The 25,104-nt window shown below is 36.3% G+C and overlaps 2 long non-coding RNA genes across 3 annotated transcripts; both read left to right on the top strand.

The window, feature by feature from the left end:
- Nucleotides 1-6,446: 6,446 nt before the first annotated feature.
- LOC129741451 (uncharacterized) lies at nt 6,447-7,365 on the top strand. Its single transcript, XR_008736447.1, has 3 exons — nt 6,447-6,991; nt 7,057-7,156; nt 7,216-7,365. It is a non-coding gene; the product is annotated as an uncharacterized LOC129741451 (long non-coding RNA).
- A 930-nt stretch (nt 7,366-8,295) lies between these two features.
- On the top strand, nt 8,296-11,532 carry LOC129747332 (uncharacterized). Of its 2 annotated transcripts, none has more exons than XR_008737484.1 (7): nt 8,296-8,505; nt 9,564-9,867; nt 9,934-10,023; nt 10,527-10,638; nt 10,722-11,024; nt 11,085-11,248; nt 11,311-11,532. It is a non-coding gene; the product is annotated as an uncharacterized LOC129747332 (long non-coding RNA). The 2 variants fall into 2 exon arrangements; XR_008737483.1 differs by lacking the exon at nt 8,296-8,505 and adding an exon at nt 8,558-9,510.
- Nucleotides 11,533-25,104: the final 13,572 nt, after the last annotated feature.

Genomic DNA, 25,104 nt, shown 5'->3' with positions numbered 1-25,104 from the left:
CGATGGTACGATGCTAAAGGTGTTGCTGCCGAGAATGTGTCTGTATCCAAAATGTGCGGTGCCGTAGAGGTTACAGTGCCATTTGGATTTCTGGTGTCCTAGATGTTGCGAGGTGGAATGATGCTAAAGACGGCTTTGATTCCATAGTAAGGGTGGAATAAAAGTGGTGTTCCGCTCAATGATAGTGCGTTATGTTTAAATCAATGCCAATGAAAAAATAAGACCCAGTAAAAGGCAATGAATGGGCCATTAAGTGGCTGCACTAGTCGAGTTAGGCTCAAGGCAGTGCTACAGATTTGAAAACTATTGCAGTCGGGATAAGCCCAAGACGCAAACACTAGTCGAGTTTAGCTCAAGGCAGTGTTACCATTTGAGAATTAATGCAGTCGGGTTTAGCCCAAGGCGCAAATAAAAAAAAATAAATGGCATTATCCTGAACCAAGATGCTTGCTAATGGTCAGGCGAAGAAGATAAAATAATAAGAGAAATCCTGAACCGAGTAGAAGCTCATGGTCAGGTAAATAATGGTTTTAAAAACAGTAGAAAAATTAAAATGAAAAGAAAATATCAGTAAATGAGAAAAAGTTTTTCAATACAGATAACGAGAGAATACAATAAAATCTGACAAAAGAAAAAGTTGCTCGAAAGAGATAATAATTTAAAGTAAAAAAAATACTAATTAATACGTTAGAATTGAAAAAAAATTAAAATTATTAAGTGATACAAACAGAAACAAAAGCGAAAAAATTAAAGAGAAAGAACTATCAAATTTGAATCCAGTGTTTATAGAAAGTAAACTCACAACAAAATTAAATGGAAATAAAGAGAAAGTGAACAGTAAAAGGGGAGGACGAGATGAATGTGAAGAAAAATAAAAAGAAGAGAAAAAAGAACAGCATGACAGAAATAAAAAGAAGAAGAAGAATAAAATACTAGTACGTAATATGGAGGTGATGGTGAGAAACATAAAAAGGGTGGTAGAAAGAAATAAAAACAAACATAAACAAGAAAAACATTGATCGATAACTTATCAAGAAATAAAGTGAATGAAAATGATGGCACGATGGTGTCTACTTAAAAAATTAGTAAAACTGAGATGTTCGATTAAAAATGTCCTCAAAATATTCCCATTTATCAATTTTCGTGCAAAGGGTGGATGTGGCATCCTGAAGAAGAGAATAAACCCACGCAATCAGATGAGTGAAGGAGGGGTATTCAAAACTATAAAAGGCAAGGACCGCCAGCGGCAACTCTGAGTCTGGAGAGGAATATCAATATATACACATCAAAATATAACACATACCATTTATGAACCGTTCTGAATACCATCACTTTTCCACATGAACGTTCATATTTCGTTCTTATCGATATCGAACTAAAGTTTAATGTAAAAGCTACGTCTACAGAGACAATCACTATTCCTGGAGCCGTAGATGAATCGTATAGACTGTTTGAGATACAGTTTTTTAGTATGCGGGGATTGATGTTCTGCACTCATTCTAGTTAAACATAAAACAATTGGTGACAGTTTCAATGTACCGTGAAGGCACCAATGGCCGCGCATTTAAGCTATGATGAATGTTCTCTGTGCCGTACAAAAATCGTTTTTTGTGCGATTCTGAAAAGAAAGGCACTGACACGTAGTAAAACTTACGTACTTTAAGGGAAAATTTTAAAAGCGAGAGATTTTTCATTGTAAAGTCACAAAAACCGCGAATTTGTAAAAAGTGTTGGTGTACCAAAGGCCGCGCAAGCTTATGTTGCTTGTTCCAATCGCCGCTCACAAGTGTACCAATGGCCGCGTACTTCTTAATTTGGTTTAAACCGTGAATAAGTTATCCAAACAGTTTAACATGTTGTTTACATGGCTCTAAGGCTCATTGCAAATATTCTCAGGTAAGGATTTTCAAGATTTACACATCAAACACCGATTTGTTTCCATTGTTTTGTGAAACTAGTCTGGTGCAAAATTAGTATGCGACGCCATTTTTACAAAGCATTATTTGGCCGGAAGATATATTGGAACAATTTCGGTCGCGATTTCGATTAAACATCACAGATTTGGCGAGCTGTCTGAAAATCCAAGAGGAAACTGACCAATCAAACTATACAGATCCGAATTGCTAGCCTCAAATTTCCAACATATTGTAGCAATTTTCATTAGATGATCGTTCCTTCTGATATTGTTTCAAAAATTGTGTTTTTTTTAGCCGGTTATATGATGAAAAACATTGATTGGAAAACTTGCCTGTGAATTTTATGCAACCTTTGAGAACTTCCGAAGAACTTATCTATATTTAACTGATGATAAATACTAGAAGACTTTCCGTGCGCGGCGATTGAAACATTCAAAAATCAAGTGTACCAATGGCCGTGCACAACAAAATTGTCATTCTTTCCGCAACAGAACCTTCAAACTGTTCACTTTTTTCTCACAATTGATTCATTATACAGCCACAAATAACTTACCTTCGAAAATTTTTGCCAAAGTGCTCGAATTCAACACAAAAAACTGAATTACAAAATAGGACCCGCTTAGCTCACTTTGCTAAGGACAACAGACAAAATAGCATCCGGCAAAAACGACGATTGTTTTTATTTTTTCCTGACCTCAAAAAGCAAAATAAATTTATTTCTAGTATGGCAAGTGAAAGATACTAAGCGTATGTATCAGAAAATGCGAAACATAGAAATTTTCGTTGTTGAATTTCGGAGAAAATAAAGATTAAAGTTGAAAGTGCGCGGCCTGGTGCTTTCACGGTAGTCCACGAAAAACATTGAAACAGTATTCATAGATGTCGAGAACTAATCCTAGCTCCACCACTAGCAGAACTGTATCAATTTCGACTCTCAGTAGCCGACCGACATTCCTTCTCTCGGCTCTCGCCGATTCCGCGACGATCATCATCATCAACATCGATCGATCCCTCGCTCGGCAGGTCGAGTGAGCGAGCGGGCTAGGCGAGACGATCCTCTCGTCATCGAAGCGCCCCCTTCTTCTCTGTGTGTTCAGCAAGTTGCGGAAGGAATCCCATCCCATCAGCGAACGACGGATGACCCCCAACTCTTCGGTGGCAATAAAATTGAAACCAATTTGCATGAACGATCCGGTTCGAACCGGTCAAACGAAAACGGGCAGATTCTAGCTGGTTCGGCGCCTTCCGAAAAAAAGAGATATAAATAAATATGTATGTCAGAGTAATTTATCTCAATTTTAGTTTTTTTTCTGTTCGCTCTTGTACTTCATAGGTATACCCTTAGCAAGTCAATCAAAGCGGTTTGCTTCTAGGAATAGTTTAAATATAACATTTGCTAGAAATCGGCTTCGGGTGGACTTTGGACCGTGATTCCCGCCCTTTACGTAGCACGTGCTCGATGGATGTTCAACGCTACCGAAAGGGAATCGCCATAACTAGTAGGTAGTGGCGAGAAGATCGAATTTAAGCACCATGAACCGAAGTCGAAGAGTCGAATTTGAGCACGCTTGTTTTCGATGATCAGCTGGCTTGGTAGAAAAAAAAACTGTGAGCAATTTAGAGTGATTCGAGAAATGAAAAAATAGCTCCTAACTAGCAGAGGGTGTTATGTACGCCGATGGTTGTTGGTAAACAGGAATTGATTTGGCCAATGGTTTTTTAGCTACTTCGTTCGTGTCGCCATCGCATCTCGCGGCCCAACCTTGAATCACTATTAGGAAGGGCTATTTTGTAAACAGCATCTCCCAGCAGCAGCGGCAGTTTCGCGAGATGAGTTTTGAATATTTATTTTCGTGAACTTCGTACCCGGACCGTGGCGAAGTGATGGAAATATACCGAGCTGTGATTATTATGCCCTATGTTAAGAGGTTTTAGTTTTCTCACTTTTATTCAGTATAATGATGATTTTAATTTAAAAATCTGTGTTCTGTGTACTAGATTTGAATAATAGGTAGTTGATAAATCCATAAAATCGTTTTATAATACCGTAGCGTGTTGAAAAACTCAAGAATGGCTTGGATGTTTCGCAAAATTTCATCACGGAATTTGAAAAACAAAATTTGCCCAAAAAATTGTCTTGTACAAAGTAATGCCTCAAAATGCTGAAAACTAGACAAACATAAAACATCGAAATAACAAAGGCGATACCAATTACTAAAAACAACAAAAATGACGAAAAGGACATAAAAGACAAAAGTCCCACACTTGAAGCAATCATACAAATGAATTTTTATCATTTTAGTAATATAAATAAAAATTAACATATTTTCTCATCTTGTACTCAATTTATCATTTCTGTATAATTGAAAATCATTCGAAATTTTTCAATAATTTTTTTTTACTACCACTATTGCATTTTTGTAATTTTTAATATTTTTGTAACTTTTGATATGTAGACCCCGTTCGATTATGGCAACACTCCCGATTATTTTGGGTTGCCAAAAACTAACAGTTTTTTCTTATCATTTTTTCACTTATTAGTAAAAAAAATATTATTATTGCTATTACCTTAACTTTTTGTTAATTTCCGACCATTTTTGGCCAGTTTTTAATTGTTTTATCATGTTTTGTATGCATTTGGCACTTTTCTTGTTTTGTTTGTAATGTTAATTTTTTTTTTATCATAGTTGCTATTTTTACCATTCTTTTTAACATTTTTTAGTTATTTTTGTCATTTTTAGTCTTTTCTTTGTACGGTTTGAATGGCTTTTTTAACACGTTCGTCGCCACGCTCATTTTGGTAGTTTTGCTAGCCAGGTCCAAAGAAATTTTCAGAGAGAGAAAGCAAAGAGGGAGAACTCCCATATTTGAAACGTGTGGCGAAGCTGAGCGGCAAACTAAAGTAAGAGAGCGTCACCTGCTTTTTGATGTGACGGGGCCCCCAGGAAATACACCCGTTTGCCGAATATGGGTGACGTGGCGACGAACGTGTTAAACCACATTACCATAGGGGAGAATGGGTGTACTTGATCCCCTTTTCTTATTTTTATCATATCTTTTTGGAAAAAAATAGTAACTCGCCTTCTTTGGCATTTTCTGACAGCGTGTAATTTCAAGTTTATATGCTTCAAAAGTTGGAACGAAACATGAACCAGTAGATGAACTAGAAGCATTTTCGTGGAAGTAAAAAAATTGCGATATTTTTGAAGTTAGGGGGACTTTATCCTTTAGACCTTTATTAGACTTGATACTTCATTACGGGGACCCTAATCCTTGGAAAAAATCAAATAGAATTTCGAAATACAATGTCAATTGACTATTTTGGTTGTTTATGTTCTCATTTCACAATCTATAAATGTCAGAAGTAGAAAATTTTAAAACTTTTTCTCAACCCTAATGACGTTGCATACTTAAAGACGCTATTTTCTAAATTTATGCGAAAATCAACTTTCTTATTACTTTTTGCCAGACAATTATTGTATAAACATCAGTTATTGAATAAATAATCGCAATCTTGTAATCAGCAATGATCACGATCTATTTAGAAAAAAAAAAAAACCTTTTAGAACTCAAGGGATCAATTGAACCCATAATGAACATTTTAGAAAATTTTATCTGAAAAATGTTGAGAGTATACCATCATTCAATTTGTGTACATTTATTGAAAAAACTGTAAAATACAGTTACTTATTGACTCAATGATCGACTTTCCCAAAGACCGCGAGTCATTTTGAAGGCTGAGAAAAAAAGCTATGGAAGTTTTCATTTCGTTTTTTTTTCTAAACCTGCAAAAAAAACGGGAATTTTGACGAAATTTTTCAAGAAAAATTAAACTTAATTAATTCTTTGATATTTTTAAAATAGTAAGTGAAATAATTTCACAGTCTTCAACAAAGTTGTTGAATGAATTAAAATTTTTAATATCCAATATTCAATGACTTTCTTTAGACATCAGAAGAAGTTGTAATTTTATTTTTTGGAATTTCCATAAATTGTTGAATTCAATTTTTTGAAAGCGGTGTATCTCTGATATAAGAATATCTGGGCAATATCTGAGTCCTTGATTGAATAAGGGTAGTAAATGATTAAAAATCAGCTCTTGGTTTTTGTGTTGGTTTATCAGTTATGAAAGATCGATTTTACATAAAACTGATCAATTTAAAAAATTACCTCACGCAAGTGATGGATAACATCTGTTAAATGTTTTGAATTCAGAAAGCCAACATTTTCCAAAATCAGTTATTGAATCATAGGCACCAAAAATGCTGTTCCCCTGTGTAATCGTTACAGACATTTTGGGTTGAATTAAGGATATTGTTTTAGTGGAAAAACAAGAATTTTTTTCGGTCATGTCGATAAGAAATCTATAATCGAACACCCAGTCTTAATTATAAAACTTTCCTTATTTCCGTCATTAATCAAGAACAAAAAATATTTCATTTCATACTAAAATATTAACTTAGCTTTAAACGAAAAAATAATGCCTTGACTAACTCCTATATTACGTTTTTCCAATAAATATTTAATATTTGTTAGCGAGAGTCAAAAGTGCCGGGCGAACTGTGTTCGACAGTGTTTATTCAAATGAACAAAACGAAAAGATATACTTCAAATCTAAAAATACACAAAAGTTTTAGATAACGTTACAACTATACCTAACCTCAACTTACAATCAGTCAACCGAGCAAACTCTTGGCTTGACTTCCTCGCTAACCGGGTACAACGTTTCGGATCCTATTTTGAAATTACAATTTAGTACTGAGGAGAGAATAAATCTAACCAACCAATTACCGTAATTGCACGAAATCGCCTTGTAGCGACCCAATCAATGCGGATCATTGTTGAGCCGAAAATTTCGCGCGTAGGGTTGCGTTCGATGTTAAAAATTGAGGTCTAAAATCTCAACGTGCATAGGTCAAATCAGCTGATTGAACCGATTGCACATATACAGATTCATTAGTGTGCATATTATACAAAAAAGAAAATCCTCCACCTGTACAACATTTTAACGACTTTTCTCCACGGCCATTTTGCTACTATTACTGCAGCTGGTTAGATGTGCCCATCGAAAAATGGTAAGTTGTTTCAATATTAATGCCAGTTTCGATAGTTAATTTATTGTTTTTTTTTTTTGTTTTAGGATCGAGACGGACTGGCCTATGGCCTTTTTAAGAAATGCGGCAGGAGAAGGACACCAAAGCTCTCGCCACGACTCCTTCCGGAATGTACGAAAATTCAAGGTAAATTGCTTAAAATCAGTTCTCGCTCAAAGTAGTAAATTCAGTAAATTTTGTTTCAGCCTTACTTTCGGATTCTTCGCAGACGAAACGTGCACCGTGACGTAAAAAATAACGTTATCAATCAATGGTGATTACAGGACATCCTGACATCCTTCAATAATTTCAATATCGAAATAAAAATATAATTCAAAGCTGAAATTCTAAATTCATTTCCTGTATATTTCCTTTTTAAAATCAATTTAAAAAAAGGCAACAATGGCCAGGTTGCATTACACAGAAAAAAATTTGGACTATCACGTGTCATTGAAAATGGTTATCTGTAAATTAATACAACCTGTAATTTCGAAATCACGTAATTTTTAGTTGATTGGTTGAAAAAAAAAGTTAAAATTATTTAATTTTACAGCAAATGTCCTGTAACAAAAAGGAGCAGGACATGTACTGTAGTTTTACAGGTCACAACATTTATGTTTAAGTGAGAGCATTATTTACAGGCTGGTTTTGAATTTCAGGACTGTAAAATTCGAACGATTGTGGCTAGTGTTTTTGAATGCAGTTTAGAGAATGTTCGTTTTGCGGGATATGAATATCAATTGGTACAGTTCACAAGTAGATAATGAAATTAAAACTACGCATCAATTGTGAAAATTGCAATATTGATTGGCCGATGTATATCAGCGCGATTAGACTCGTTTGCACACATTTCGATTGATTCCGTCGATTAATGGCTTTGTTGACGAGCTGAGGTAAATCTTCCGGCTTGGAAGATGCAACAACAGTACCGACGGCGGAAGGGACCGGAAAATCAGGAGCTGAACATGATGGAGGGGAACTGCATACAGGATAACTAACAGGACGGACCGCTGAGAAACGCCTCCAAACGGGACTAGCACCGGGTGGATTCGAACGAGTACATCCGGCTGCATTATCTGCTGTGAAAATTTTGGTTTGATTGCTAGAAATTTATTCTACGCGAAATTTCACTTTGACTGATTTTTCTGTATGCGATCGTGTTTTGTAGCAAATATTTCACATAACTTTCCATAAACATACTCATGAACGTAAACTAAGTGGATGATAGAAAATCATTTTTGATCATTTTTTCACGAACGTGTAGGTGTACGAGGTGAAAATTCTTATAAGAAAATCGAACAGCTGACTTGCACTTGCTGCTGCGCTTGTTTATATTCATTTTCATTGAGTGTAACGAGATTTCTCGACCTTTTTGTAATATTGTCAGTATTGTGATGTGTTTTCCTTCCGTGAATTTACTACCTGCCCCAACGAATGTTCACGTAAACTTCACTTCTAAATCACCAGCATAGCGGCACTTCCAAATCACCCCAAAGGTAAGAGTCAAAGTTGAAAAAAAAACAAACCCGACAGAATCTGTTTTGTTTGATACCACCGCTAGTTTGGTTGCCTTTTGCAGATCAAAGTGGTGTAACACCGTCGAGTGCCACGGAACTGTCGTTCCACTGTTCCCCTGGGTTAAAGAAGAATCGAAAATAGTAATGGAAAGAAGTAAAAAATCGTTGAGGTCCGCCCAACCCCCTGGCAACTTGACGTTTCCCATACAAATCGCGTGTGCCAGTTTTTTCTGGTTCTCTGGTTCTGTCAAATCGAAAATCGAGCTACTCAACATGTCGAAAGGACCCATATTGAAATATGTTTTCTGTTACTGGTTCAATAACTAAAAAAAAGTTTTGAAATTAGAACTTTTTTCTATGTTTTATGTGAAGTGAATCTGTTTTCAAAAGTTTAGTCTAAGAAATCGAGTAGAGCGTTAATTTGTGTGTCCTACATAAGGTATAAAAGTTCTGGACTGCTTTAAATAAATTACTGATATCCAGTAGTTTTTTGGGACAAGTTTACCTTCCACCGAAACTGTTGAAGACACTCAAGCACAATAAATGTAAAATACAACACAACCCTATCAAACATTAAGAGATTTCCCTAAAGTGCGATGCATATGAGCATTTTAAATAACAAAACAATCACATTATCGCAGAACTTTTGCCATTTTATAGAAAAACTGTTCCTACACAATATATAAATCGGTAGAATATTGAACAAGATTAACAATTTTGGTTAAAACTTTTTTTTATTCATTCAAAAGTTATGAATTTGCCTGATTCTCACTACATTTAATAGTGTGCCCTTTCCATATGCATGACTCGGAAAGTATGTAAACAAGCGGCACACATGCGACATCTGCGATTTTGAAACAGACACACGAAACTCGACCAAACTGTCAAGTTGCCAGGGGGTTGGGTCCGCCACGGAGCATCCAAGTGAGACCAGAAGGAAATATAATCACGGAAAATACTGCTATGCCAGCCTTATAGACAGACGTAAGTTGATTTTCTTGAATATGAAAATGTAATCATTTTATAAATTGTTACAGTTATTATAACTTCATTCCTAAGCCTGGATTATTCTTGATTGATATTGTTGATTGGGACAAATTCACAATCGAGCATAACGGAGATCCTGCCGAAAACATGTCGATAGCAGTTTGCTTAAAAATGATTCTCCTTGGACGCTGGTGCAAATAACAACAGAAGTTTGCAATACTGAATCAAAGATACCCTGGCCGAGAATATTGAGATCCAAAAACTGTCTCCGATGATTTTCACTCGCGAGATGAAACGGTACCTGGATTCACTATGAGCCATTCCCTCACGGAAGAGGGATCCGCACCACCACAGGTGAGCAGTTTTAGCGAAACGAAAATGTTTTTTTTCGCTGTTAAAGAAGTTTCTTTTAAATTCTAGTACAGCGGGTAATATGGAATAAATTCAAAGAAGAACTACGACCCAACCAGGAGCTGGAGATGGAGGTTTTCCGGAAAGGAACCGTTAAAGGTAACAAGCATAGCCAAATAGATTTCCATTCATTTAACATTCGTCCTTTTGATGATCGAATATGTTTAAAATACTGTAAATAATGCTTATTATTTTGTTAAAGGTTGGTTTGGTTCACATCGTTTTAATCTTCGAAATCGGATTCTAAGACATTCTAGAACTAAAAGATTTAAAAAACAAAAAAAAAAAATGCATAGAGCTTTTACAATTTACAAAAGTTCATAAGGCACTAAAACTTTCAAAGTCGGATTCTAAGACATTCTAGAACTAAAAGATTTAGAAAACAAAAAAATGCATAGGGCTTTTACAATTTACAAAAGTTCATAAGGCACTAAAACTTTTGAGGACAGCATTAATTGAAATTAAGGATATTACAGTCAAAACAATGTTCTCATCAACCTTACGATGTGAATCGGTCATTCAATTTTAAACATGAACATTTGTTATTTTTACTAAAATATCCAAATGGTAACATATTTTTATATTTTTATTTTCGAATTCAGGCAACCGGATAATAATGTAGCTCCTTCAAGGAGGCCACCGGGAAAGGATATATTAAACCGAATTGAGGTCACCTATTAGAATTGAACCCTCAGCCAAACAGATTCAGATAAGGTATTTTGTTTGTGTTTTGTAAGATAGACTCCAACACCTTTCTCATTATGCACATTCATTGTTTTTTTTATTAACTCCAACAGGACATACCGGAAGATCAACTCCCACATCTGCTGTTACTGGCAAAGCTAGTACCATTTTATCATGCGCCCGGCAGCTCTACAAGCCCCAATTGTTCAACCAGATGGTATTGGAACTGAACGCCTCGGTCTCGAACCTCAAAGTATCATCGAAAAGTATACCGACTATGTGCAGTTTTGTTTCATCTGTAACTACCTGAGCAAGATTATAACGGTTGTGTAGTCAAGTTGCATCCGGTTTCGGTTTGCACCGCTGGCAGCAGCACAGATTCTTCCCCGGCTGGAGCATGTCGTTGAAGCCGAAAAGTGAGCGATTTAATACATTCCTAAATGAAATGTCATTTTTTTAAATGTTTTTTTTTTCAGTTTAAAATTTCTGAAGACGTAAGAAAGCCCTAATAAGGTTCTGAACGTGTTGCAAGTTGCAAGTACCTGGATAGCATTCAAAGATGTAACCGAGCGTAAAAGCGAGTTTACCAACATCGTTAATTGGTTGCTGAATGTCGGAAAATTCCGGGAAACTTTAGAAAGTATGATTCCATTATTTTCAATGTTTTTGTGAAATTCTAAATTTACCAATTTTTTGTTTCAGAAATTCAAAAGCTGAAATCCAATAAAGGTTGAGCCCTGGAGGATATTCACTACTATATCCATCGGATGGAATTTCCTTCTAGGTTGCAGTTGCTGATTAAAATCGCAGCATTCGAACAAAGGTTGGCCGGACTGTTTTAGCAACGCCCGCCGTATTGGAAACGATTGTATTGGCTTGCCAGCCGCATTTAGACGGAGGAAAAGCATCTTTCGAATATTGAAATTGAACAATAAAATTGTCATGAATGGCATTTAAAAATAGATACGTTTTAGTTTTTATTATTTCTCATTTCATTTCATTCATTTGTTTTATAATGTATCTGAAAAATGAGGTAAAACTACAACCCTGAACAGTGTACGCGGCTTTTAATTACAGGCTCGTAATTTTACAGCAGCCTGTAAAAAAATATGCTCACGTAAAAATAAATGTCGAGTAATTTTTTTACGACCTGTACAATTACGGTGAATGTCCTGCTCCTTTTTGTTACAGGATATTTGCTGTAATTCTACAGTAAATAATTTTTGCTGTGTAGTGTGCGTGTGTGTGTGCACTCACACCAAGGCAGACTCACGTGGTACATACATGTGTGCGAGAGCTGTCATTATGAATCGGGAATGTCATTTCTACTGTATCGGTTGGGCCATTTTCCACTAGAAAACAAAGGGATGGCTAGTAGGCGGCTAGTAGAATTCCTACTAATCTTTCTAGTGGTCCTACTATTCTTTTCCGTCAAAGGGGAACTATCCGAATCCCGCACAGCAATATTGTGGTCCGATTGGACGTAAGGGAATCAGTCCTACCAGATACAGGTTAGGTGTTAAGATGGAAGAAGGATTTACAAAAGGTTTCAACTTACGGTTCCTAATTTGATAATATCGAGACTACTTCGACCTCGATTCTCCTTGCGCGACCACTTAAGCTTCACTTTCTCTTACTACCTGTCTATCAACTTTCAAACTTTCTTTCTAAATTTTCACTCTACTTCTATAATTTCCTCTTCCGAACTATCAACCACGCGCTTTTTTTCTTCCTCTACTAAAATGAACTCTTCTTTTATTTCTTACTCCTCTTTTCTTTTCCCGCTCATCGAGAACTGTCACACGCTGGAGTGTCGTCAGCTCCCGGTCTAATTTTCCTTGTGGCAACAATATTGCTTCCATGCCTTCAAAGGAACTAAATAAAGGGTGGTGTGTCACATAAAATTGCATCACGTAAAAAACGCTGTAGAAATTTAATTTTTATGGAATTGTATCTTCAGCTTATAATTAGGTAAGAGTGTATACATCACGTTGGCCATGCTTCATTGTAAATTTATCGAAAATTTGGAAAAATGTCGTCGAGCGTCGTGAATTAATCCTGCGCACTCATTTCGAGAATCCGGAGTTGTCGGAAGACATCGATAAGATGCTAGGAATCGTCCAATCCACGGTCAGCAGAGTACTAAAACGATACAACGAGACCCTAACCATCGACCGGAAGGTGAAGAACGGCAAAAATGGATGTTCCGTCAGTGAAAAAGATCACAAGCGCGTAGTTAAGCATTTTAGACGTGATCCGAGAAGTTCGGTCCGGGATGTCACCAAAAAGCTGAATTTGTCACGTTCATACGTCCAGCGGACCAAGCAGCGGGAGGGCCTGCGTACATACGAGGTTCAGAAGGATCCTAACCGTGGCGAAAGGCAAAACATGATGGGAAAGACACGAGCCCGGAAGCTGTACACCGAAATGCTGACGAAGCCGCATTGCCTAGTAATGGACGATGAAACCTACATACGTCAAAGCGGACTTTCGTCAGCTGCCGGGCCTGCTGTTCTTCATCGCGGAGGACAAATTCAGCTTTCCGGAGGAGATTTGCAAGCAGAAACTATCCAAGTTTTCCAAAATGTATATGGTGTGGCAAGCGATCTGCTCTTGCGGAAAGCGGAGCGCCCCCTTCGTGACGACCGGCACGGTAAACGGGCAGGTTTACCTTAAACAGTGCCTAAAGAAGCGCTTACTACCACTAGTGAAACAGCACGAGGGCTCGACCATCTTCTGGCCGGAGCTCGCTTCGTGCCACTATCCAAAGGACGTGTTGGAGTGGTACGAAGCCAACGGGGTCATCTTCGAGCCAAAGGAAATAAACCTGCCCAACGCGCCGGAGCTTCACCCAATAGAGAAATATTGGGCGATTATGAAGCAGGCCCTCCGGAAGAATCCATAAGTTGTCAAATCGGAGGCGGACTTCAAGAGAAAATGGATTTCTGTTAAAAACAAGTACAACCTGACGTTGTACAGAACCTTATGGACGGGGTAAAGAAGAAGGTTCGAGCATACGGGCTTGGGCTCGAAGTATGAATAAAAAGAAAATGCCAAAAGTTGTTTAATAGTTTTTATTTTACTGTCTAAAATTTTCAAAAGGATCGCTGGGCGAATTTCTACAGCGTTTTTTTCCGTTATGCAATTTGATGTGACACAGCTTGAATCCTACAGAAAGTCAACAATCTGAATGATTATGGGATAAATGCAACTGTAAACAAGTGACGAGCATATATGATCAAGTTATTGATATTGTCATTTTTTAGTTTAGTAGGGACTGCTATTTTATGATAATTAACAATGTATCGTAGATTTTTTTTTTCATCATACAAAATCGAGGGATGAGGTAGAATCGTAGGTACTTGAATATTGCGTATTTAAACATTTATAAAATAGATTATGTTAAGAGCTTATGCAAACGGACCCCTATCTCTAACTTTAATAATCGACAAGTAGGTAAAACCCCTAGACGGTTCAAGAAATCGGAGCTAAACTAATTTCTCTAATTTCGGTACTAGTAGCTTGTACTAGCGAACTCGCGACACTATTTCGCCTACCTACGTACGAGCCCTTTCTTTTGACGTTTAGCCCGAAATCTCGAAATTTAACTATTTCAGTTTGTTTGCTGTTGCAATCATCGATTCGTTTATTAGTTTGTTTCAGTTCGAGAGGTTTAATTTTTTTTGTGGACTGACTGAGAAAAAATAATGTGTAGAAACAGAAATGAGATGTTTTCGCTATCTCATATTTATCGTTAAGTATAACACAAGGGATAAACCATTTATCCTTACCAGTTCTGCTCGATTTGCCTCCCTGCAAATGCACCTTCAAAGAGCATTTATATTGTGATTAATATGCTGTTAGCATCAAAACATTTCTGCTTCGAAATTTGATTTTCTATTGCAAAAATAAATTAAACATTTCCGCCTCTCAGACAGAGATGTTAAAATCGCGAGTCTACATACTCGCACTTTGCCCTTCTTTGCAGAACGATTTTATTTCGTTAAACTCAATCTGCAATGATGCTATCTAAAGTTCAACTCGGAAAGCATCAGGAAGTAAGCTTCGGGTAAACTCGGCAGGAGTAAACAGCAATCGGGGGAGAAACATCAGCGAAGCAAACGAACAGTTCAGCGAATTAAAGAAAAAATCGTTTTCATTCGGCAGCCGAACACATCAATCGGACAACGCATGGGGGCGTGGCTAAAAGTGATAGATACAAGGGAACGGGAAACGAGCGAGAGAAGGGTGCGAGGAATGTTAACTCGGTCCGTCGGGCAACGATCGCTCGTGAGCATTCGTGTACGGTAAGCTTCGTTCTGTTGTTTCATTGGTGTGATTTTATTCCTGCGAGGAGGGGAAAACATCAACTCGGAACTGTTCTCTTCGTTTTGTGTGCAATCACGTCATGATTGAAACAAAGATAAAATCAATCTGCACACAACAAGTTAAACTCGGAAAAAATCAGCCGAATGATTCTTTCCGAGGCGAGTTTAAACACCGCTGCTCTCAGATTCAGGAAGAGAATTCCTGGGGCCGGTTTCTCCGATCGTTTTCCGACACACACAACTTATTCCTAAGTTAAACTACACTGAACCCGAATTCACTCTTAAAATACACATGATTTTTCACTTAAAAACAAGGATCCAGTGATTTTCTTCCATTCAAGTGCGACATATACATTTCACTTGGCAGTCACTTAAATTGCAAGTGAATTCATCGACATTCACTTCAGTCGTCACTTGAATTTGAAGTGAGAAAAAATATTCACTTCCCCATCACTTGAATTTCAAGTGAATGTCGGGTTGTAATTGTGTTTATTTTCAGAGTTCAAAATAACAAATTGTAAAGAGCAGCTTGTGCTGGATTTGGATTTTCCCAATTCTTTAATAGGCGATTTTGGCGGTAGTTTGTGTTAAACGTGATGTGAGAAAAAGTTATTTGAAGGTGTTTTCATGTTTCAGCTTGTGGGTTGAACTGGACAGATTTTCTGGTTTGCTGCAGGGAAGATTTAGAAGTCGGACTATCCGCAGCAACCGATCTGCCTTGGGATTACGATGGAATTTTCCAACCAATAAATTTATGGCAAAAGCGTAATGTAAGTATTTGAAATCGAAGTGCTGTTCTATAAATGTTATTAAATAAATAAATTTTTATTTAAAAACGCGAGAGATAATTAACTAGAAACTTACTTAGAAATTCAGATAAATTTTACTCGAACGTCAAAGTGTAATTCACTTGACCGGTCACTTAAGTGAATTCACTTGACCCATCACTTAAAATTCAAATGAAATTACGTATGGCGATAATTTACTACAGATGTCACTTATTTTTTAAGTGAAAATTATTTTGGGTGTAAGATATCGTTCATCAGTAAACCCCCAACATGTCGGCCAAAAACGTGTTAACATATTGTGGGGGACAACTTTTCGCACAATCCGGATCAATCTGGTTAGCTTTATGAGTCTTTGTATAATTTATCGGGTTGATGGGCTTAACTTTTTTCATGCATCGACTGACCATTTGACGGTAATGTTAAATTGTTTCGATCAACTTTTTTCGAAGGCAGTCTTAAAATAAGAAAGATAAATTGTTACTTGAGTCATAATTTTTAAATGGGGTGGTCGTTTAGCCTAATGGCTAACCTGTCTGGCTTATAAGCCAGAAGTCCAGCGATCATATCCTACCATACCACCCTAAATCTAGGTTATGGAAATTTTTTAAGGCTTCGGAAGTAAAATGAACACAACAGTGTAACAAAGAAAACGGGAATTGTAAACTCTACAGAGTATAAACATCGCATGAATGCCTCTATAATGAAAAAAAAGGTGTTTTTAAACTGCTACCATAATCAAAACAAGAGGAATCTGGAATTCGAACCCGGCATTCTAAAAAAAACCAATATTCCAATTTTTGGAATATGTATATTTTAGAAGAAAGTTTATAACAATTTTAGGTCCGTTTGTCTAGGATTGATATTCCATATATGAATTCAAAATTAGCAGATAGATGTCTTGTTTTTGTGTTTTCGTTAGCGATTTGCTAAAGATGATTTCGGGTTTGTTATGTTTGATGTCATTGTAGTAGGTGTTCGCCCCATCAGCAGGAAATGTTTCGGATTTTGTTTTTCAACTGTCGACAAATGTCGGGGTTTTTTTTTGTGTAACATATTTTGAAATACGGCAGTCGGCTTCAAGTCAGTGGAATATCCCCCACGAATTCCCAACCACTCCAATACCAGGAAAAAGTCGCGCCGCCATGCCAGTTGGACGTCCGTCGATAAACGTGCAAATACTGAGTTTGTTGGTTTATTGGTGAAGGTTAACTGGCTGGTTAGTCAGTCACCTGGCCACCGACACTAACTGCGGCATCATCAGCCAGCATCGGCTAAAATAAAGCTGAAGGCGCGTGGTGTTGAATTGTAGGTTGTTATTCTTTTTTCTCGCTTTTTGCTATCGAGATGAGATGAAAAACGAGAGGACGCGGTCTGTGACCGGAACAAAAACAGAAAAAAGGGGATTTTTGTATTTCGAGCCGCGATCTTTTCCGTCATAGTGCCCCTGTCTGTAGAGAAGCAGGAACTGAGATTTACTGCTCGGATTGGAGCTTAGGTTTCAAGTATTCAGAACGTCCAAAAATATTATATGGAGGGTCATAGTTTATATTTTAATAGGATATTATTATATTTAACCCCAAGCAAAAATGAAGATTTCTGAATAAGAAAGTTAGAAATATTAAAAAACAAAAACGCCAATAACAAAAATGACAAAAATGAAAAAATAACAAAATTGACAAAAAATGACAAACAAAAATGACAAAAATTACAAAAATGACAAAAATGACAAAAATGACAAAAATGACAAAAATGACAAAAATGACAAAAATGACAAAAATGACAAAAATGACAAAAATGACAAAAATGACAAAAATGACAAAAATGACAAAAATGACAAAAAAGACAAAATGACAAAAATGACAAAAATGACAAAAATGACAAAAATGACAAAAATGACAAAAATGACAAAAATGACAAAAATGACAAAAATGACAAAAATGACAAAAATGACAAAAATGACAAAAATGACAAAAATGACAAAAATGACAAAAATGACAAAAATGACAAAAATGACAAAAATGACAAAAATGACAAAAATGACAAAAATGACAAAAATGACAAAAATGACAAAAATGACAAAAATGACAAAAATGACAAAAATGACAAAAATGACAAAAATGACAAAAATGACAAAAATGACAAAAATGACAAAAATGACAAAAATGACAAAAATGACAAAAATGACAAAAATGACAAAAATGACAAAAATGACAAAAATGACAAAAATGACAAAAATGACAAAAATGACAAAAATGACAAAAATGACAAAAATGACAAAAATGACAAAAATGACAAAAATGACAAAAATGACAAAAATGACAAAAATGACAAAAATGACAAAAATGACAAAAATGACAAAAATGACAAAAATGACAAAAATGACAAAAATGACAAAAATGACAAAAATGACAAAAATGACAAAAATGACAAAAATGACAAAAATGACAAAAATGACAAAAATGACAAAAATGACAAAAATGACAAAAATGACAAAAATGACAAAAATGACAAAAATGACAAAAATGACAAAAATGACAAAAATGACAAAAATGACAAAAATGACAAAAATTAGATAAATTTCAAAAATTATAAAAATTACAAAAATGACAAAAATTACAAAAATGACAAAAACGATTTAAAGGATATAAATGATGTAATTACAAAAATTACAAAAATTACAAAAACTACAAAAATATCATAAGTAATAATTTTTTTAAAAAATTGCAAAAAATACATAAATCATACAAATTTTAAAAATGACAAAAATTACAAAAACCGTCAAAAATGACCAAAATGACAAAATTGACTAAAATGATTTTTTTCATCCCGATTGTCTTTTTTTGACATTTTTTCCTTTTTTTTGTTATTTAAATTCAAATTTTATCATAATCGTCAGTTTTGTCATTTTCGTCATTAACATTTTTGTTATTTTTCAGATTGTTGTTACCTTTTACACTTTTTATTATTTAACCATGCACTGTGCATATTTTAGTAGGATACACTGGAAACCCTCATCGTTCGAATCAAACCCACCCCATTACCCAGTTTATCTGCCATATGTCATTGCACCGGTAGAACCTTGGCGAAGATCTTGAAGGTCTCTGCTGCGGCCACTGTCACAGTCACAGTGCTCCAGTCTTCCTCTCTCTTCATTTCAGGAACCCCTACTGTACTAGCTACTTAGGACTGGAAAACGATCCCCTCTTAGGATGTTCTGATTTCGAATCATTGGTATCGAACCAGATTTGATAATATTGGGTAAAATATTTGTTAAACTCACAATTGCCTTATGACTGTTAATCTTTGGTGGAAACGTTTTATGCAACATAATTTGTAGTGAATCACCCTAACATTCCATCCCATCCCATTCCTCACCCAATTATAGACGGTGTTAGTGGGTAGGTTTATCTACAGAGCAAAAAACCAACCACCTTTTCCTATCGGTTGTGCAAATCGTGGCACAGGTTTATGAGCCAGTCGGAAGAGTAGTGGTCGTGCAAGTTCTTGAGCTGAACTGAGCTGAGCTGAGGTTGAGGTTCATCAAACCCAATGGCCATCGGACGTGTTCCGGTAGAGGTCGTGCAGATCATTGCTCCACAGTCGCTGACGATGATGATGATGCTAGTGTCTATCCTCTGATAGTTCTCTTTATTTTTCAGCAAGTTCACTGCTTCCATTTTTGAGCCAGAGCCGTGTTTTGTTTGCTTTTGAGCAACCACCACCTTTTAGTAGAAGAAGAGCTACCTACTCATTTCGATGGGAGTGTTTTGTACTTGCCTGCTTTTGTTAGGTGATTTAGTGAGTTCGTTATATACCTACTTACTTACTAAACTGTACGTTGAGAAGAATTGTTGTTTTTTTTCTCTTCAAAAAGGGAAGGGTAATTATGTAGCTCAGCAGCCATGATAGCGTTCAACAAAGTCATGGTCAGTTTAGAACTTAACTGATAGGTGTACTTGTAATGCTGGCGAAGATACTGGTTATACGATTCACTTTATCACCTTGAACGGAACGGAAATTCCGGGTTCGTAAAAATGAGTCTAGTAAATAATCTAGTATCTAGGCAAGTACAAAAATATTTCATACACAGACTTTAAATTTAGTGACAGAAAAACTATATGAGGCCCAAATGCAAAGCAACAATTAACTGCTTGAAGATTCGAAAAAGAAAAAAAAAACAAAATTGATGTTCTATTCGCAAATTAGATATTAAAATCTGAAAATTAAAATGAAGATTAAGGTAGAGTAGAGAAAAAAATATCGCGTTTTTTTTATATAATGTCGTAAAAATAATCATCTCAATCAAAAAGTTACAAAAGATTCAAAATTAATAACTTTTCATCCAGAAAAATTTTACAAATCAATAATTCATCGAATTTTTTTTCTTAATTTAAATCTCCATTTTAGTGTTTTTATTAAATTTTAATAATACTTTTAATTCTTGCTGGTGGTGTTTAAAAATTCGAATCGAGACAGGACCAAACAATGCGCGCATTATTTTGTTTTGATTTCTTTTTCATTGCAAAACTAGGCATCATTAAGTTATTGTTATTTCATAAAAATTATTTACATTTCGCTGTATGCCGAATACAAACTAAGAATAAAATTTGATCAGAATTAGTCAAATCAAAAGAGTTTTGCAAGCACAACGATCCCACATTTTGGAATCACTCGATAGCAAAAAGTTCTCTCAAAACGCATTTTTAAACGATGACTGAACATGTCATAAGTGTTTCAGTGAAACCTACACTGGGCAGAAATGAGGTATTAACATATGGAAATTGAGACCCAAATTTTGGCATTCGGGCATAATGATACCACATTTTACTTTCAAGGCATGATAGCAAAACTATATACATAGGTATAATTTTATCATAAAAGTATATATAAAAGTCATAAGTTGATTTGCTACATCTTCAAAAAATCAATTGAATGTATAAAAATAATTTTATTCATTTGTACATCATTTCAAATAACATTTCAATATCTTTACAATGATAGCTGAAACTTGAAATATGAATTGCAACATAAAGAATATCAGTTTTTTTAATTTTTTTTTCAAAACATAATCGAAAATTTGTTTAAAATCAATAGTTAAGAATTGGTTTATTTACCCCTCTTCTCCAATGTGGGGAGACATAAATAATGTCACATTTGGCTCCTCTGGTTGATAAATTTTAGTGTTATACAAAAAAATGAAGCCCCCGTCCCTCGTCCCCGTCTCTACGTTGTATGAAATCCCTTCTTCCATCAAAAGGTTAGGAACTTTTCTCGTACTTGAATTCTATTTTCTTCTCAATTTGGCTCCATTTGCGGAACTACCCTCTCCTTGCTATCGCTCCAGTGAAAGGAGGAAGTAGCCTTAATGATCATAGAAAAAAAAAATTACTGAAAAACTCTCTATTAAATTTGAATAATAAGATCTCGAGTGATCTCCGAATATTGTTAAAAAAAAAAACCATCCTCCCCTTCCAATAGGAAAGAGAGAGGGTCTCAAAACGTAAAAAATAACATTTCTCGTACTCAAATACAGGGTCCGGCAACTTCAACAGTAATTGTTTCGTTGCACACGAAACAGTATTGCACCACCCCTCGTCGCGTTGTTTACATTAAGTCTTAGCTATCATTGGATGTAAGTGTTTCTCTTGTAATCAGGGGTGTTATCCGAAAAAATGGATCCCGAACGGAAACGTAGTGCTGTGGTTGCCTTGTTCCTAGTTGGCAAACGGCAGAAGGACATAGTTCGTGAGCTGTCCGATATAAGTGTGTGCAGAAGTTTTGTATACCGTACAGTTAAAAGATACCTGGAGACCGGAAGTGCCAAAAAACGGCATGGTGGGGGACGCCCTATGTGGTTTATCTATAGGTGGGGACAACCAAAAACTTTAGTATTAGTCCGTTGTATCCATACAGAGTCATATATTAGGCGTCCAAATGTAGCCATAGAAACATACTAGGAGGAATGTTTGGGACGCAAATAAAGTTGTTTATTATTTAGAATTCATAACGTCGCCGTACTAGGCGTCAGGAAAAAAAGCGTTAATAAAAGGGTGCTTTGATTGGGATTTTTCGAATAACATGAAACGTTGCATGTCGTGGATGAATGGCGACTTCAACGTCGAGACGCTCACGAACGTTTTTGACGTAGCAATCAAAACATTGAAAAAAACTGATTCTCACACTCTCGCAAGGGCAGTCTTGTCCCCACCTATAGATAAACCACATAGGGGGTGCCGACCTACTGCGGTGACACCTGCCATGGCAAAGATCGTCAAGAAGCGCCTTAAGAGAAATCTTCGTCGTAGTGCCACTAAATTGGCAGAGGATCTCAACACATCGGATCGAAGTCTCCGTCGGATCCTGAAAGATAAACATCAGACCAAGCCCTACAAGTTCCAAGAGGTTTAAGACCTTATGGTGAACAAGAACGGGTAATAAGAGCGACGGCGCTGCTGAAGAGGGCCGGGGAAGGAAGGTTGAAGAATATCGTGTTTACCGACGAGAAACTCTTCACCGTACAGCAGTTCGTGAATAAGCAGAACGACAGAGTTTGGTTGCCAGACAGATCACGAAGCCGTGTGGACTTGCTGACGGCCACCCGGCGACGGAAACCAGCATCGGTGATGGTTTGGGCCGGAATCACCCGTGATGGCTGGACCTCGTCCCTGGTTTTCGTCCCTGAAGGAGTGAAGATCAACCAAAATACATATCGGGAACTAGTTCTACAGAATGTCGTCGAACCGTGGGCACGTCGACATTTTGGTTCCAGGGATTGAGTTTTCCAACAGCACTCGGCCCCGCACACAGGGGTAAAATATGAAAAAGACGATCAAAACTATTTTCGAGAATGTGCTTCAACCCGAGTGTTCTGTTCCTAAGAAAAGTAAAAAATTACTAATTTTTTTCAATTTTTTTCCTATGATTTTAAATTTATAAGTAACACCAATGTCTCATCAAGAACAGTTGGCCGCATCTCATTGCTGAAATATAACGCATTTTACACAAATATTTACACTGAAATGAGTAATAGAGAGATTGCAAACGCCCTCGCTCATCCAGGGGGCTGGTTATTTTCACGCCAAATATATTTACACACCTTTGTCGGGCCAAGCTCAGATTGGTGCGTAAAACCGAACCCGATGGATGATGAATTTTCCCGGAAAATATACTCCAAAACGAGGATGGTGCCGAAACTAGGCGTTTTAGACCTATAGTGTCTTCGAGACAAATGACCAACATTACAAGGGCTAAAAAATTAGTTTTTTTTTGAAAAATTGATTTATCCACCTAAACGAACACAAACACATACAGGATCTCAATGAAACATGATGTTTCCTCGAAGAGATTCCTTTTTACTTAACTCTAAGCGTACATTTTTCGAGGATATGATGGCTAGCATCTTCCAAATGCTAAAACCACCAACCCACCGAAAGTGTACTATGTATGCCGTGACCGGGATTCGATCTCATACCCCCTGGCTTAGAAGACTTGAAGGCTATCTTCTACGCCACGGGCGGCGGCAGCAGTTAGTTAGAAAAACTAACTTTATAATATCCATTTTAGAGCTATACTGTCTGAGAACAGTTTTTAGCTTGTACCTATTCTAGCAACTTTGCCAAAGAAGTCATTACTGTATCAATAATCGTTTCAAAGTTATGACAATTTTTAGCAAACGATCATCAATTTTCAGTTTTTTCAACATTACTTTTTGGCGAGTGATTTTTCATGTAAAGTGTATTCTAGAGAGTTTTGGAGACGAAGAAGTTGCACACTTTTGCTGAATATACTATATAAAATTTTTGAGGTTTAAACAAGATGTCTTAAAAATACTTATCAAAAATAGACATTTTTAGCTGATTATATCTCCTGAGTTCGGACGAGTTCGGTTACATATTTCACAGTTTTGCAATCAGAAAAGTACCACCTTTCAAACAATATACAACTCAAAGTGGCCAATTATGGTCTTCATAGTGTAAATGTCAATAGAAGTGAGCCAAAAATTAAGTTTTTATACTAATTTTAGCATAACTTCAACTATCAGGCTGCAACGTGTAGGATTTTCAACAGTAGGGGCCTACTTGAACCACTTGGACTTGATATGGTAGATGCCTCCAATGTCCAGTAGTTTCCGAGTCTATAGGGAACAGACAGACAGACAGAAACTCGTTTTTATATATTAAGATTCTATAACGTATAAAAAAAAATTATCATTAAACTTACAAAAAATTTTGCGGTGTCCTAAAAAATAAAAAAAAACATTTCTCGTGCCTTTTCGTATTCTTTTTCATGTGAAATTTGGTTTCATATCTTTGATAAGTTTTCGAGTTGGCAAAAAAAATGTATGGAAGCCTCCGTCCTGCCTTCTATATCCCCTATGGAAGAATGGAGGTGTTTCAAACAATCGTATAGCCATTTATCGTATCACATACTCTCTCTTGCGAAATTTGGTTCTATTTGCTTGATGATTTTGAAATTTTGCAAAAATATCTAAAAGAGCCCCTTCCTCTTTCCTATCTTCCAGCTGAAAGGAGGGAGTGATACCAAATATAAATAGGTACCTTTTTTGTTCTCAAATACCCTTACATTGTTCTCGACTCGAGACATGCAATACACATTGTAAGGAAGTAATCTCCTCCCTTCCTTTCTACGCTTTTAAAGAAGGGAGTATTTAGTCATTGACATATTTCTCGTTTTCAAATACTCTCTCATGCTAAATTTGGTTTCATTAACTTGATTAGTTTTCGAGAAATGTAAAGAAAATACAGAAGCACCACTCTTTTTCTAACTCCTCACTGGAAAAGAAGATGGATTACACAGATTCACGAAAACATTTCGCTTACCTCTATCGTAACTATCATTCTTTGCCCTGCAGGGTGTCTGGCGAGGTAGGTATAGCATGACTACTTTTCTTGTAATACTTCGCGAGGCTCCAGCAGTGATGTCAATTGAATTTATTGTTTATCAATGTGAAAAGACACACCTCTCTTAAATAGCTAATAACTTTTTTGCCTAATGAGATACGAAGTTGCGGTCTTCGACAAAGCTGTTCAGCGGAAAATCTCCTTTAAGAATTTTTTAAATTAGCACACAAACTGTCAGCTGGCTCGGTTCCATAGACGAAAAAAAAAAGATGTTGATTTTTAAGTACAAAATACTCAATTTTCCCATACAAACCTAAAAGTCAAAATTTACTCATGTAAACGTTAATTAAAAATTTTGCAAAAAATCATGTATGAGTTTTGGACCAAGACGAAGCTTTTTAAACCCCAGGGTTTGAGAAATTCAAAAATGACCCCAAATCGACTCAGTCTACTGTACAACCCTCAAAGCACTCTGCAAAGTGACCTTGAACAGGATCTAGGAGAAAATTGACGCTACAC

This window comes from Uranotaenia lowii, chromosome 2 (assembly GCF_029784155.1).
Source record: "Uranotaenia lowii strain MFRU-FL chromosome 2, ASM2978415v1, whole genome shotgun sequence".
NCBI lineage: Eukaryota > Metazoa > Arthropoda > Insecta > Diptera > Culicidae > Uranotaenia > Uranotaenia lowii.
This window is presented reverse-complemented; position numbering and strand designations above follow the sequence as displayed.